The 17,100-nt window shown below is 37.7% G+C and overlaps 1 protein-coding gene across 5 annotated transcripts in view; it reads left to right on the top strand.

The window, feature by feature from the left end:
* The first annotated feature begins 1,739 nt into the window (after positions 1-1,739).
* LOC135256858 (receptor-type tyrosine-protein phosphatase S-like) overlaps positions 1,740-17,100 on the top strand; it is a 191,851-nt gene continuing 176,490 nt past the window's right edge. For 4 of the 5 annotated variants that reach the window (XM_064339079.1, XM_064339082.1, XM_064339078.1 and 1 more), the window contains exon 1: positions 1,740-2,029. The gene's annotated coding sequence lies outside the window, so the exon portion shown is untranslated. Of the gene's footprint in view, positions 2,034-17,100 lie in introns of all 5 variants that reach the window. The other variant, XM_064339080.1, reaches the window with a different exon arrangement.

Below are 17,100 nucleotides of genomic sequence, written 5' to 3' on the forward strand. Positions count from 1 at the left end.
TTCAATTTTGGTCTCATCTGATAATAGCACTCTCTTCCAGTCATAATTCTAATGAGGTTTGGCAAGCACCAGATTCTTGGTTTTGTTTATTATGCTCAGTAAGGGCTGTCTTCGTGCCACCCTTCCAAAGAGTTAGTTGGTATGGAGGTGCCATTTTATGTTTTTTTTCAGACTTGTTGACCGCAAGAAACAAACCAATCTCTGCAATTCTTAAACAGTGATCCTTGGGTTATTAATGGCCTACCTCACCTTTTTCCTCACCATGTACTTGCTTCCTCTTCCTGGCAAATTTGCAAACATTCCATATGTTTTACACCTTTTTATTATTGCCCTTACAGTGCTAAGTGGTATGTTTAACCGTTTATGTCTTTTTTTGTACCCATTACCAGACTTGTGACGGTAAATTACCATCGGTCTCTTCTGAATTGACAGTTATTTGGCTTTTCCCATGCTGATGGATGACAAAGGGATTTTGTATGCTTGTTACCTCATTTTTATTCTCTAGTGAAACTGGAAGTGATGGAATGACACAATATAGTTCCTTTAGACTGAGATGAACTAAATTAAGTAAAATTGTATTGCCAATTTCATTTTGTTTGATTTTACTTACAATAATAATTATTGTTAGGGGTGCCAATAATTATGGCACCTATGGCTTTCAGGAAAAATTTGATTACTTAATAAAAAACTTTGAAGCATAAGAGTAAATGTATTGAAATAAAAGTATATAGTTATTTGTTTGAACATAACATATAGATTATTATCTGTCATTTATTATATGCAGCCCTTTTTCTTCATTTTTATTAAGAGTGCCAATAATTCTGGAGCCCACTGTAAATATAGAATCTTACAAACCTATCCATACATGTTTTCCCCATTAATGTACTGTATACTTGTACACACAGGGCCAATTTACTTGAAATAATTTAGAAAACATTGGGCAGCATGGCTGTGGAATAGTGGAATACAGTTTGTTTCATTTGTGTGAGCTAAGAGACAATATTGTTTCATGTAACCTGGCACAATTTTTGTATCAATACGTTTAGTGGCAGGCCGATATTTGAAGTACTGACTTACAGATATTGCTTTGTATGTGTGAGTAACTTGGCATTTTTGTACGTTGAATATGTAAATAAATAAATAAATAAATAAAAATCTGATTATATACATCAACTGTTACAAAAATAAAGTCATTGTGTTTTTGAAAGATGCATGTTTCAGACCTAGATGTTCAAGTAGGTTTGTATTGATTTTAGTAATTAGCAAATCTGACGATGTCGGTGGCAGAGCGGAAAACATGCTCACAAATAGCCGGCATGTAGAGTTTAACCAGCATGTAGAAACACACTCACGTTTGAAGTTCTGCAGATCACTTATAGAGCTAATGAACCTCTAACCCTGATTTTGAGTAAAGGTATAATGTCAACAAGGGATTATTTTTGGTTGTAGATACATAATCTTTACATTTAAAAGAAACCCCATAGTTTCTTCTGTAATTGAAATCCCTGCTTTCTGATTTTGGTTTATTTATTTGTTCAACACAAATTCAACGCATTAGAGTTTTATTGGCCAGAGCTATTTGTAACGGCTCTCTGTACATGCAAATCGAATGCATCGATTGTCCGATGACTGGTAGAAGATGCTCGTTGTCGTGGGCATTGGGGAAGGACTAAGGTATGACTGACTTCTACACGTCATCGGAGGAAAGGGAATGACAGCAAGGGAGTAGAAGGGGAGTGTGAATAGGAGGGGAACGAGGAGGAGATAAGGGGGTATCGGTGACATCACCTTACCGCTTCGAACACGGCTAGCTGTGGTTTCTCGTTGTGGGACTGAATAGCAGAATAGCAACCAGCACAGTCGTGGGATTTTAAACAATATTCACTCCAAGACCCCGGCTTCCTGGATCTGTGGAAATTCCCATTTCTACAAAGGAATATTGCTGATTTACATATTTTCGCTGGAAGATGTGAGGGCATGTAGTTATATATTTGCACAATAGAAACAAAAAGGAACATTAATCGAAAAGGTGAGTAATATTTTTGAAAGCAGGCATCAGTTGCTTATACGGTATGTTCATTGTTCCATTTTCACGAAACCCCCCGTGTTTGCTAAATGCCATGCTTTTGATAATGTGAGGCTGTTTTTCAATTCGCTGTTCTGTTTAGTTGTCATTTGTCCGTGTAAGTAAAGGACTGCGAGCACGAAGAAAAATGACACAATAAGATAAGAGCGCGAGGGGCTGATTAGACTAAGGTAGTCCCGACGTTTATCCCTCCCTGAAAGGTTCAGCGCTGTTCAATAGAGCTACTGTATTTCACCATTTCATTGTTAGAGTTCTGTGCCGGTTCCCCTTCAAAAATAAAGGCATGTGTGCATATGTATGGGAAAGATATTTTAGTATACACCCCTTAACATTTGACTTTTGCATTCGAACTCGCTTAAAAATCTGGAAATATGGAAAAAAAAAAAAATTGGTTTCCGCTTTGTTTCCCTTCTACTGCTGTGCACTTATCTGGTATGAGTTCCAGTACAATGATGGGTTCATAGTCTTACAATGATTGACGTCCCTCGTTCCAAGGAAATATTTTTGGCAATAATAAATAAAATATAGGCTATGTTTTGTTCTGTTTCTAACATTTTGTGTTTTACTTTTTTACAGATCCGAATTAAACAGTTTAGAAGGTATATAGTTTCGAGTGTAGGCTAAATATAACTCACATTGGATAATATTTTCATTTGAAATATTTCATTGTGATGATCAGGTCAAATCTTACTTTGGTGAATGAGCCTTTTATTGTTGGTTCTTTCTTTTTGTTGCTGTTGAGTTGATTTATTTAATTTGTCAGTTGAGTTTGTAGAGATTTGCATTATTCTAACATTGCAGTTGAGGTATTAAAATTCTTGAGCAACGATCGGTGTCCATCTCTACAAATCCAGGTGACGATGTAAACGGTTTTCTTTAGCTTTCTATTTTTCTCGCATAAATATATACCCCGATAACGCCCTGGATTACGACAGTGTATACACATGCATGCTTCATTTGAAATCACTAAATCATTACAGAGTCACTACATCTTGCTCCTCAAGCAGCCACACGCATGTTCTTTTTGTTTACCCATGGAGCGCTTGCACAACCTTCTTAATTAACTTTATGTATTTACCTTTATAAATTCAATATTGAGTGTTTCAATATTGAATTTATTTTTAAATGTTCGTTAAACCCCAAAACCTGTTTTATAATGATAATTTCGTCTATTAACTGTTTTAATCTCCTGAATATGTATACATTTGTTTTTACATGGCTTTATATCATGTTTAACATCGTAAAAAACGATCTGCCTTTTGCAAAGTGTGTGCGTGCGCGCGCGCTTGTATGTGCATGCGAGACATTTTCAAAGTGTGTGTGTCTGTGTGTGCAAGAGATTGTCAGAGTGGGTATTGTCGAATACCCTAAACAAACTGACAGTATTGTTCTAAGAATAGTTGTGCACTATTTGTTTTACTATGATCCTGTCGCACTGCCGCTGAGATGAGTCCTCATAAAAATGCGCAATGTCTCAGCTCAGCTTAACATGGGCGGCTCTTGTGCGCCGCTATATTGCAGAATGCTTGAGGGGAAATAACGCAATTTGAGACAGAGTAGAAAGAGAAATAATGTATTAGTGCTTCAGACAGATTCTATCTGATCAGTATCCTACAATCTCGTATTTGTAACCAGATTATTCGAAGTGGTTATGATTATCACTCGCAGAGTTTAATGACTTGGTCGGTACTGATTGCAGGAAGCAGGAAGCATTACCAAGCCCAAGTCAATTCATCTTTCTTCCCCTGTAGTAATACAGTTATTGCTTTATTATCTTGTCTGGAAATAACTTATAGGTTACCACTGTGATATAAACTAATGATGTTTGTAATGATGCTTTGTATTTCAATCTTTACTGCTATCACATTAAGAAATATGAATTGAGCTGATTCTTTGAGGGCGCCAGATGGCAACAAAAAATGCTGTGTGGGATTTGTGCTTGGTTACAGATGCGTCAGGAGCTTTCTACCACTCAGGTGTGCCCATTATCTCAAACTAGAACAATGAGGAAACACTCGGGTCATTTTTAGAGTGAAGAGTATTCCTTTGTCAGATATAGATTCCTGGAAGGCACATTCCATGAAAGATCTTGTTTTAATAGTCTAAAGAGAAACATCTCTATATGATGCACATTTGCCACCAGCTTTCCAAGCCACTTTGGGAGATAGCCATAAAGATCTGGGAAGCTTTCACACCTTGGTGGGTGGTCTCCAACAACAGTGTAAAAAAAAATCTCTTGGCACCTGAGTTCTTGTCACAAAGTAATTATGTCAGGGGTAGGAGGTCTCCATGGCATTTGCCATTGTTTTTATGTGCCATTAAATATGTGTAGAAATATGTGTAGAATTTTTGGTGATTTTGCGATTTAATTATTTTTTATTGAAGGTACATCACAAAATCATCATACTACCTTTGTATTTGATTTTTTGTATTTGTATCTGAACTTGTGAATAAATGTTGACAGCTTGTTTTTTTTTTCTTCTCCAAGCCCAAAATCAAAAGCACATAGGAGATCCGTCTGTTTGATGCAACATGCAAGGGCACAGAAATGTGTTTGTTAGATTTGAGTGGAACATGATTGCTGGGTTTTAACTCCTACCTTTATTTGCATAGGAGTTGATCACTGTGATTATAATTGTATTGATCTCAGTTTTGTCTTTTGGCCTTCAAGGGATAAGTTACAGCATGGGACAATTTAAAAAATATATATATTTAGCAACAACTTAGGCTACATCTTTCTGGTGGCTGGCCCTTTCCATCAATAGCATACTCAGGGATGTAGCAGACTTTGTGGGTGCCCTTCCCCCTTTTAGTCCAGGCCTTTTGAGGGCCCCGCTCTCTGCCTAGTCAGTTCCACTGTTACCCCTGTTGTAAAACCCCCGAGCACAGTAAGAAAAGCACTTCAGTAAAATGCAAAAATTTTGGAGCAAGTACACCACTGCCCACACACTTGCATCATCTTTGGGCACCTACACAATAAAATTCTAAATGTTAATGTAACTATAGATTTTATGAGTGCTAGAGGTATTAAAATGCACTGTATCAGAGTTGATTTAACACCAAAGATTTTGCTGCGTATGGAATATGGAAACCCCTTTGGGTGAAGGACACAGATTAGCTTCTTGTTTGTCTATCAACCCCTGCTCACGCTTGATGTGACTATATTGATTTCCATTGCTACATAAGCATGTTACTATTTTTGAGTACATACATAGTTGACATAGTTGATTTAACTGAGAACAAGAATATTGAGAAACCATTACCATGTACCAGCACAGCTTCACAATACACACCTATTATACACATCCTGCTATGAAGATTGTGAAAGCATTTGATTGTGAAGACAATTGAAAGCTAAAGAAGGTATTTATTGTTCCCTGTATAATATGCATTGATTGCCAAGGCAAAGCAATAGTAAAGACTAGGTTTGGCTGTATGCACTGTAAGCAAAGGTCCCTTTGGCCCAAATCAATCAGCTGAATAGGCCAAGGTTGAGTGTCTCTTGCCTCTCCCACTGCTTGCTGAATTTTGTTGCATGCGGCAAAGATAAGAGTGAGCTAGCTAGTCAACTTGGAAAGGCTTAATACGCTGCTGCACCAGTTGAGGCATCTCAGAGATTAAACGCCTGATATTCCGTAAAGAATGCTAAAATAAACGGAAAACATGAAAGAGACTCATATTTTTATCTACATGATATTAGATATCAAGCTCCAGTGGCAGCTGCTGAGCTGAAAATTTAGAAGGCAGAAAACTTCCCTTCATCCGATCAACTTAAAAGAAATCATTTTCCTTTTTAACAATACAGCGATTAAGCGAAATTGTATGTACATACAGAAAACCCGAAAGCCAAAAAAAAATTTTTTGCAGTAAAAGTCGACCAAAAACATAGATAATATGTTAATAAGATAACTCGTATGTACGACAAACTTGACCGACTCACCGAAATGTTTTTTTTTACCTTGCCTTTCAGGGCCTCTACCAGTTAAGACATAGCGCTGGCATTGGAGCAGGATGTCCATAGCCTAAAACAAATTCATGAAAACAACCAAAATTGGCTCGATTTGCAAAAGAATGCTGAATTAGCATGTGCCTGTTAATGTGATAACCTCTGCGGGAAATATTTCCAAAATTTTTTACAAAAGTTATCTGTCCATGGGGCAGTGAACAGTGGGTAGCACTGTTGCCTCACTGCAAGATGGTCCTTAGTTTGAGGACGGCGCCTTTCTGTGTGGAGTTTGCATGTTCTCGCTGCATGTTTTCCTCTGGGTACTCAGGTTTCCTCCCACAGTCCAAATACTTGCAGGCATTCGATTCCTAAATGTTCATCTCAACAGCCACCACTGCCAAGCTCACTTGCTATGTTAAGCTAGCCATTTAAATAGTATGGGCCCCTCAACACTGTTAGCTAGCAACTGCACTTTGAAAACTCTAAAGCAAAACTGCAAGCTTACATTATATTTGAATTGGTTATGTTGCCAGATATTGATAAAAAAAATTTAATGTAATGAAACATGCTCAGGTTTAAATTGGCTAACATTAGTTTGTTGCAAGCCATGTGCACTTTGGACACAGTATTCCCATTTATAATGAGGAGATTTTTATCATTTAGAAAACCAAATTATAATTCAAATGTGTGGAATTGAGAATTACAATCTGTAATTAGGTGTGGAATATAGAAAAATAATTTGAATTTTATTATAATATTAAATTAATACATATCAGAAACATTTACAGTTATTGATACCACATGTTTATACAGGCTTTTTAAACCATGTCCTCTTTGTCACCATAATGGCACAACATTAATTTGAATATTCCAAATTTTCTAGGATATCAATCAAGTTCAGGATATAAAGTCTCAGAAGCATACTTAATCCATCACAGTTCTGTGCAGAATGTGCAGGTTTGCCAAACATTTATTGTCACTCAGGAGAAAGTGGGTGGTCTTTACACAATAAGGAACTTCCATAGATAACTTTCTAATAAACAGCTTTTTTTTACGATTCTGACCATTTATGAGCACATTCTTATTCTAGCTAATCTCATTTTAAATTCACAGATCCATTCTATCTTTTGAATAAAACCTAAAATTAGATTTTATTAACAGTAGAATATCCCTACCAGTGAAATGTTGGCCATCTTTTTGAGATGTTACATGCTTCTTGGTTTGGCAGGGATAGGTTGGCGAGTTCCACATAATGGATTGTGAGCCATTTGGTTAATATAGGTAATAATAGTGTTAATATTTTCCTTAATTCATTCAAGTATAAATGAAAATACAAACACAATATATATTATGTCAGTAACAAAGGAATACTGATACGCTTACACTCTAATTTTATCTATCCTCAATTTTCATTTCTTTTTTTAATTCTCTGAGGTGTTAATTCATAGGTATTGGATCATTCCTTGATCCAAGGTCTGTGAGATGTGGATACAAGCTTAATAGATTACACACAGAACTGCAGGAGTTGTATATAAACATGCAACTTGCCCTGTGATTCTTCATCTGGATGTCTCTAGTAAAAATTGGATCCATCAAAAGTTATTTGTCAAAAAGAATAGTATCTATAAAGCTCTTCAGGTATTATGTTTTACAATTAAAAAAGCACACTCCACAAAGTTGTTCCAATCCAGTTGTATCATACTTCACATTTACAATTTTACATGTCCTGAACATAACACCCTAGATGGACACATACAGTAAATTCCTCCAGGATCAGCACATATGATTGTCCACTTCTGTTTGGACACTCTGTATAAAGGATTGTGTTTTCTTTTTGAGTACTAATTTCTACTTTTTAGCTGTACCAGGGTTCAGCATGCAGAAGCACATGTTGTTGTTCCTCATATTACATTTAACCTAAATACAGCAATATCTCTCTCCAGAACACAGTTCTAACATTAAATCAATTACTGATTTTTCTCTTTACTGATCAATTACTATGTCTTATTATTCTTTGTCTTACGCCGGTAGTACTCACATGTGTTAATCAGTAATGAAAATTCATAGATCATATGGATGACTTCATAGATATAATGGATATTTTGTTATTATTTGATATATCCTGATAATGCTGGCATTTAATAGCTTTACTATGCACAAACATAGAACTAACCCTACATGAACATGCAATACTTGTCTATTGGTGTTATGAAAAATAACCATGTTTTCTGTTTTCATTTAATACAAAAGTAAATTGATGTTAACTTAGATAACAGGAGAAACAGGAAAGACTGCAGACAAATTAGTTAAATAACGATAGACAAGTAACGAGAGAAAATGCAGACAAATAATGTAAAACACTGTACACATTACCAGCAAACATTCATCACATCTTCATCATGCAGTACATGCTGACACTAGCCACAATTTTTCACATACTTATGCAACACACAATGGCACATGAAGAAAATGAAGAAATTCCAGGCCTAATTACATGAAAGCTTTAGGAAAATTATGGTAGCATTGCTTTCAAATAGTGTTTTTTGAGTTTCTGTGGCATTTTCACAGAACTTTTTTTTACACAATAAATATGTTCCAGGACTGTGTAGGCAGTGCTCTCATCGCAAAATAATTTCACAGCCAATTTTTACAACCAAATGGAATTCTAGCCATAATGTTCTCCAATATTTTTGAAAGGTTTTGTGTTAGCTGAGAGTATAGAATTGGCTGAGGGTCCAATTCAGAGGTGGTTGAGGGTCTAATGTAGAAGTACCGGAAGGTGCAGTACATATAAGTGGCTGAGTGTGCAGTGTAGAAGGCGGGGTGACTATAGTGTGAATGGGCTAGCCTTGATTGAAACTCAGAGAGAGAGAGAGAGAGAATGGCTAGCTGAGAGAGAGAGGGGGGGGAATGCTGTCTTGTTAAAGGTAATTTATTTCCAATGTCACTGTGTTGGGCAAAGAGGACATGACAAATGTTTGGTTGTTTATTACTCCAAACTAAGTGCTCGCGGGCTGGCTTCCAAAGCAAGTGGTTCCTGTATGTCCTTGAGGGAGGTGTGACTGCTCATCTGAGATCCCCCTGGGGCCTGGGCAGGCCCTCCTGTTCCTGCTTTGGTAATTGCTTCTCTTTAATGTTCGTCTGGTAATGGAACTCGATCACGTGTTTTGAATGTAATGGCAATCAACCAGCAAACATACAATGCAACCAAAAGGCCTTTTGGCTAATCAAGATGAGAGGCTTGCTTCCAGATTAACCATTCAAAACAGAACACTTGAAGTCCTCTTCTGCATGATTACAGTAACCTTGGACTGCTTACTTTTCACTGGGTACTTGGCAGCACCTGTGTTCTGCCATCAAAGGTATGTGTCTGATGGGATGGAGGACATGTTTCTGAGGAGGGTCTTGCGGTGGCTCTGAAGTGCAAAATACAAAAAGAAACACAAAACCAAAACTTGTGGTATTGAGGTTCAGATGCAACATACAAAAACAAAAGCCTTTGGCCCTGAAGTGCATATGCAACATATAAAGCCACAAATGTGCAGCCCTGAAGTATAAAAGACATACAGTACATACGAAAAGAAAATATAAAATCAAAAACTTTCAGTCCTGAAGTACAAAACACAAATACAAAAACCTGCAGCCCTGAAGTGCAAAAGAAAAACGTACAAAAAGAACATATAAAAAACTTGCGACCATGAAGTTCAAAACATAAAAACATAAAAAACTTTTAGCCCTGAGGTTCAATAAACAAGTCACATTTTTGTGTTTCAGTGTTGCATATGCACCTCAGGGTCACAAGTTTTTGTATGTGTGTTTTTTGCACTTGAGCCAGCATAGGACTCCTGTCTGTAACCCTTGGTCTTCCAATGACTCACCACCAAAGGAAGAGTGGGTGTTGCTGCAGGAAAAAAAACAGGACAGAAATGTCTTCAGCCTTACCTCTATTTTAAATTTTGTTTTTAGAAAAGAGGTAAGAGAGGCTGAGTTGGGCAAATGTTTTTAAAAATATATATATTTGGGGTGTGTGTCTGTGTGTGCGTGTGTGTGTGTGCATGCATGTGTGTGTAAAAATGTGAGGGAGAAAATTTTATTTAATTAAATAAAATAGTGCATTAAGATTTTAATAAACCAGGAGCCTTGTTAGACACAACAATGCATATATTCCTTTTCTGTTAGTTGTGTGGATTTGTGAGTTTTTTTTTTTTTTTCTGAACCATGTACCCAGCAGAAATTAAAACTTACATTATTGTGACCTTCATCAAAACAATTATTTTGCCTGGCGCATGGAGAAGAAGGAAGGTAAAATGGACAGAATGTCAAAAGTATCCGCCTGGTACACTGCACGTATATAGGTTCAAAGTATGTATACACACACAAAACAATATATTTGCAATAAAAAAATATAGCTTGGGGGCACTGTATGTCCTGAGTAATGTTTGGGACAAATAATTTTTTCTTTTTTTATTATTTGGCTCAGTACTCCGCAGTATTAGATTTGTAATCTAACAATTCACATGTGGTTAAAGTTCAGATTTTCAACTTTCATTAAATGTTAATTTTGTACATCTTGGCTTCACCATGAAGAAATTAAGGGCACCTTCTATACCCCATTTCAGGTCACCAAAATGTGTGGGACAAGTGGTTTCACAGGTGTTTCTGATTATTCAGGTGGATTTGCTTCCCTAGTGGACAGCTTTCAATGCCTAGCCTTGATTCTAGACCTTTGCATTGCCTTTGGAGTCTGTTACTGGTGTTTTTCAACTTAAGTACTAGAGTTGTGCTGATGAAAGTCAAAGACGACATTATGAAGCCAAGAAATAAGGGGGCGAAAACAATCAGAGACATAGGCCAAACATTAGGCTTACCAAAGTCAACTGTTTGGAACATCATTAATAACACAGAGAGCACTGGTGAGTTCAGTAATAGCAAAGGGCCTGATAGGCAATTTCTACTTACCAAAGAATTTTCACCATAATGAAAAAAAAAACCCGAAATACCTGTCCGACATCAGAAACACTCTTCAGGAGGCAGGCGTGGATGTCAGTGACTACTGTCTGTGGAAGACTTCACGAACAGAACTACAGAGGCTACACTGCAAGATGAAAACCACTTGTTAGCCATAAAAACAGAATGGCCAGGTTACAGATTGCTAAGAAAATCAGTTGAGTGGGGTTCACTCTGTGTATTAAGTGAAAACATCTTTACTCTTACAATACTTCAATCAACTGAAAACATCATTTATTTATGCACATCATAGGTAATGTAATTTAATTAAACTGCATTCAAGAGTTTTTATCAAAACTTATTGAAGTAGCAACGAAAAAGTACCAGCTCTCTGTACTAACCTATAACGTGAGGGAAGACAAAGGTGCACATAACATTCCTCCCAACACATTTTAATGTCACTACCTGTCGGAGTCAATGGAAAGCATTTTTGCAGGCGATGACCGGATTTAAAAAATGTATATTACTAGCCATATATATATATATATATATATATATATATATATATATGTTAAAAGTGTGAATAAACATTTTAAAAACCGAATGACCTTCACACAGGATACTGATAATGTGTCACAGCTGCTAACGTTAGCTTGCTTATTAAAAGTGGTCTTTTGAGCACACAAATTTGACTAAAAAGTTTTGGGGGGAAATTTATTCATCGGCATAAATCTGATGCAGCTAACAGTGAAGTTATAGCATCAGATTCATGTAACAGATATCCCTTTATCAAGTCACCACATTAGCTAGGTAATTACTAAGCTGGATCAAGTCTAGTAAATGTAATCTAATTTTCCTTTTTATCTGTCGTTTACACAAGCCAGCTAATGGTTGCTTACTTTACATTTGTCGGAAGTTAATACTTATGTCTTTTTTTTTCTGATACAACATTTCACTACAGTCTGATTTGGTACAATGCATTTATTCACATTTTCTACACGTTCTCATTCATTCACATTGTACAGTAGCAACCACAAAATAACGTCAAAGTAAAAAACTGAGCACATTCCTTTGAAGCGTCTACCTAGAAAAATCTTTTTTTGACTCAGCAATTGGTTGATCAATAAATGCGCCGATAACATTGTACAGAAGTGTGAATTTTTGACTGAACTGCATGGTATTTTCCCAACTATTTCCCCTATTTATGAGACATGCCGCTCATTTCTCATCTCAAGATTATCATTGGATTTGGATCTACATGATTTCCGTGGGTTATCCCTTTCAGGATCAAAACAAGCCTGCAGAGTTCTGGAAAAACATGAGACCAAGATTCACTTGTATCAGAGTCATGGCAAGACCAAAGTGTGGAGGCCAAAAGGAACTGCCCAAGATCCAACACCCCTCGCCCATCTGTAAAACATGGTGGTGGGGGTTTTATGGTTTGGGCATGTATGCCTTGCAACAGAGACTGGCTCACCTATCTTCGTAGATGATGTAACTGCTGGTGGCAGAATTCATTCTGAAGTGTACTGAAGCTTCTTATCTGCTCAAGTTCAAACAAATGCCTCCAAACTCATTGGACGCTGCTGCACCCTACAGCTAGCCAATGATCCCAAACATACTGCTAAAGCAACAAAGGTGTTTTTCAAAGCCAAAAACTGGAAAATTCTTTATTGGCTAAGTCAGTTACTTGATCTGAACTCAGCTGAACATAAATTTCTTATGCTGAAGAGAAAACACATGGCAGCTAACCCCTGAAACAAACAGGGGCGGAAGATAGCTACAGTACAGGCCTGGAAGACCATTACCAGAGAAGATACTCAGCACCTGGTGATGTCGAAGGGTCACAAACATCAGGCAGTCATTGCATGCAATGGATATGTGACAATGTACTAAACATGACTGCTTTTATTTCATTTACATCACATTAATATGTCCCAAACATTGTAGTTCCCTGAAACACTTTACAAAGTACTGTCATTTCTACATAGTGAAACAAAAACTGTGGAATCTAAAACTGTGGAATACAGAGCAAAATCAAGAAAAAAATATGACTTTGTCCAAAACATTATGGAACTCACTGTATATCGCTGTATATATCATTACCTCCTACTCATCTCAGCATGTCAGTGGCTTGATGACATCTTTAGTATTCTAACAAACCAGACTAAGGCACAGTCAAAATCGCCTGTCAGTCAAACCTTAAATGTCAACTGCCAAAGGGAATGACGAATGGTGCCATTGGGTTTGCTTGTATTTATCAACTATATGCCTGACATGATGCCATCTCAACTACGGCAGTTTGCTTCATGGCTATTGACAAGTTATCAGGCAAGGCTGCATAATGTGCTCCATCTGTCACGGCACAGGTTTTGAAGATCTTCTTTTAGATTTCTAGCATCTTTTTTGCATTTCTACAATTTGAATATGGTCTAATGCCATGCATTGGCACATTTCTTTTTGACTGAATACAATATAGCAGTGTTACCTAAATTCTAAAGTGTGGCAGTGGGACTATAATAAATCAGCAGGAATTTTCTGATATGTCGAATGATGATTAAGGATAACAGACATCATAAATACTGTACGTGTCATTCAGCTTGTGCCTAGTTAGCTGCAGTACATCTACCTCTTGAAGATGGCATGCACGGTGGGCCTCAGGTTGCTCCATTCGGACCACCATTCGAAAGTCATCATATTTAGTACTTGATTGCAAATGACTACCTGAAGTTTATGACCCATAGACATCAAAAGACGACAAGTATCTTCCCAGGTGGTTCTCTGCTAGGCCTGTATTACAGCCATCTTGAGTTCCTGTTTGTTTCTGGGGCATTTTACCTTAGGTTTTCATCTTCAGCAAGTGAAACGCATGTACATGAATTAAGAATGGGCACATTACATTGCAGGCATTTAGCAGACGCTCTTATCCAGAGTGACTTACATGGAATCCAGTTATACAGCTGGATATATACTGGAGCAATGCAGGTTAAGTACCTTGCTCAAGGGTACAACGGCAGTGTCCTACTGGGGAATTGAACCTGAAACCTTTAGGTTACAAGACCAACTCCTTAGCCATTATAAAACACTGGCTTAGCCAGTCAAGATCATTCCAGTTTTTGGCCTGCCCTGTCTTGCTGCAAATTAAAGTTCTATCCAAAGAGTTCTGAGGCATTTTGTTGGACCCAAGCAGATAAGAAGACAAGTCAGCCAGTTCCAATGGCAGGGGTTTTTCTTCACAATTGAAAGTATTCCCTTCTCTACTACAGTGGTCTTCTGTGGTCAACCTGGAGTTCACCCGTGCATTCCTGCATCCTAACAGTGTATGAAACAGTTGATTTTGACACAACCAATTTTTTGGCTATACCCCGATCGATATATTATGCTTTACTGACAAAATTCAGCCTGAAGGTGTTCGATGAGGTTGAGGTCAGTGCTCTGTGCTGGCCAGTCAAGTTCCGCCACACCAAACTTGGCAAACCATTTCTTGATGGACCTCGCTTTGTGCACATGGGCATAGTCATGCTGAAAGAGAAAAGGACCTTCCCCAAACTGTTGCCACAAGGTTGTAAGCACACAATTCTCTTGAAGGTAATTGTATGTTGCAGCACTAAGATATTAAGATTTCCCTCAACTGGAACTAAGAGGCCTAGCCCAAACCGTGAAAAACAAACCCAGATCATTATTCCTTCCCAAACTTTACAGCTGGCACTATGCATTCGGGCAGGTAGCGTTCTCCTGGCACTCGCCAAACTGAGATTTGTCCCTCAGACTACCAGATAGAGAAGGGTGATTCATTACTCCAGAGAACTGCTTTCCACCGCTCCAGAGTCCAATGGTAGTGTGTTTTACACCACTCCACCCAACGCATGACATTGTGCATGGTGATCTTAGGCTTGTGTGGCTGCCTGCTCATGGAATCCCATTTCATGAAGCACCCGATGAACAGTTCTTGTGCTGCGATTGCTTCCAGAAGCAGTCTGGAACTCAGTAGTGAGTGTTTCAACCGAGGACCGACAGTTTTTATGCACTATGTGCTTGGCGGTCCCATTCTGTGAACTTGTGTGGCCTACCACTTCACAGGTGAGCTGTTGTTGCTCCTAGACGTTTCCACTTCACAATAATCACACTCAAAGTTGACCGGGGCAGCTCTAGCAGGGAAGAAATTTGACAAACTGACTTGTTAGAAAGGTACCGTTCTGTGAAAGTGCCACGTTGAAAGTCACTGAGCTCCTCAGTATGACTAATTCTACTGCTAATGTTTGTCAATAGAAATTGCATTGCTGTATGCTTGATTTTATGCACCTTTTAGCAGTGGGTGTGGCTGAAGCATTCGGATCCATTAATTTGAAGAGGTGTCCGCATACTTTTGGCCATATAGTGTATTTGGTCCACATGCTGATTGACAACAAGAACAGACTCCAAATGCAGGAAACAACTCAGCTGCCAATTGCGTCCCCTAAAATGGGGGACTATGTGTAGAAAGGTCTGTATTCCTACTCAGATCACACAATACATATGTAAATCTTGTTAAATTAAAGCTGGCAGTCTGCACTTTAACCTCTTAATTATAGTTTTATTTCAAATCGAATGTGCTGCAATACAGAGCCAAAACAACTAAAAATGTGTCACTGTCAAAACACTTAAACACTGCACTGTATATTTCATCTGATGAAATACATGTTTTCAATGTACAAAAATGGCTAGTTACTCGCATGTACAAAGCACTGTCTACAAGTCATTAATTCAAACTGGCAAAATCTTTTTTTTTTCTTCTCACCTGAGCATATGGCCTCATTTATAAAATATTTGTTTGCACAGATTAGATTATGAATTGTGTGTACGCCAACATTGTGATTTATAAACGTAGTACCTGATGTGAAAATACGTGAATCTCAAAAGAAGCTTTATACCATCTGTAAAAAATACTGTTCCTTTGCACTGTGCAGCAGTAATGCAGGTATGGAACAAAGGTTTTACTGTTCTCTTCAGGGATACAGTATTAGAACTTAATGCCTTTTCTAGTGGAACTGGTTTGGTTTTATAAAAGCAACAGCAATATATGAATCTTGTGGGCAAGATTCAAACAAAAAAGCCATCAGCGACTACATATAACTAATGTGGGCTCTTAACACCCGGAAGTAAATTATGGTATTAAAGAGTCATCTGAACATAATCCGATGGGTCATCATGTATTACAGAAGTGGCTCAGTACTGGATTGGCATTTCATCCAAGAGAAGCATGTGTGAATCACTCCTAGAAACACTTTATTCAAGTCAAGGTCATATGAAGGAATGGAAATCTGTTGTTTCCATGGGGTTTGAAGGAAGGATTACATCTTAAATGATTTAATTAGAATGTATCACATATTTGTATCATGATATAATGTATTCCCGAACAATATAAAACCTTTCAGACCCTGGAATATCAAAACAAGTTAAAGATTATTTTTTGTGCTCTAAGTCTATGGTACACTCCACTTGTTCTCAATGGTGAGAGTTTATGATGGGTGAAGCAGTGCTTGTACAGACTCAAATGCAGAAATAACCAGAAAATATCTCATTGATTCCCTGCTGATAGTGAAACATTGTGACTTGGTGGGTGATACATATGTTATTTTCTATTTCCTCAGGTATTGTTAGGATCAGGGCCACTCACAGACTTTTTGGGGAGCATATGCTGAAAATAAAAAACCTTTCAGGCCTAATTTTAGACTGCATTGTGATTATTCTGAGAATTAAACCCTCATTCACTCTGCTTGTAGTTTTGGAGCTTGACAAGTATCTGGTGCTTTCACTTTAAGAAACCGTGCATGTGGATTGCAGAACTGTAAATTACATTTATCCTTTTTTTAAATTCCATGGACAGCATGACAGCTTTGTCAGACAAATAAAAGCACAATTATTGAGATGCACAGCAGCAGCTCAAGTCAAATTATAACAGGCTGGAACTGCGGCATATCAGGAACACCACGCCAGTCCCGTTACAAAAGCACTCACTCATTTGAAGGGCATCGGACGAGCCTTGCGTAGAGCAAAATCATCAACAACAACATTACAACTCCCTGGGTCTAATGCTCTTGATAGAAAGTATAAGCAGTCCATTCAGTATCTCCTGTCCTAC

The sequence above is a fragment of the Anguilla rostrata genome, chromosome 6 (genome assembly GCF_018555375.3).
Source record: "Anguilla rostrata isolate EN2019 chromosome 6, ASM1855537v3, whole genome shotgun sequence".
Lineage (NCBI taxonomy): Eukaryota > Metazoa > Chordata > Actinopteri > Anguilliformes > Anguillidae > Anguilla > Anguilla rostrata.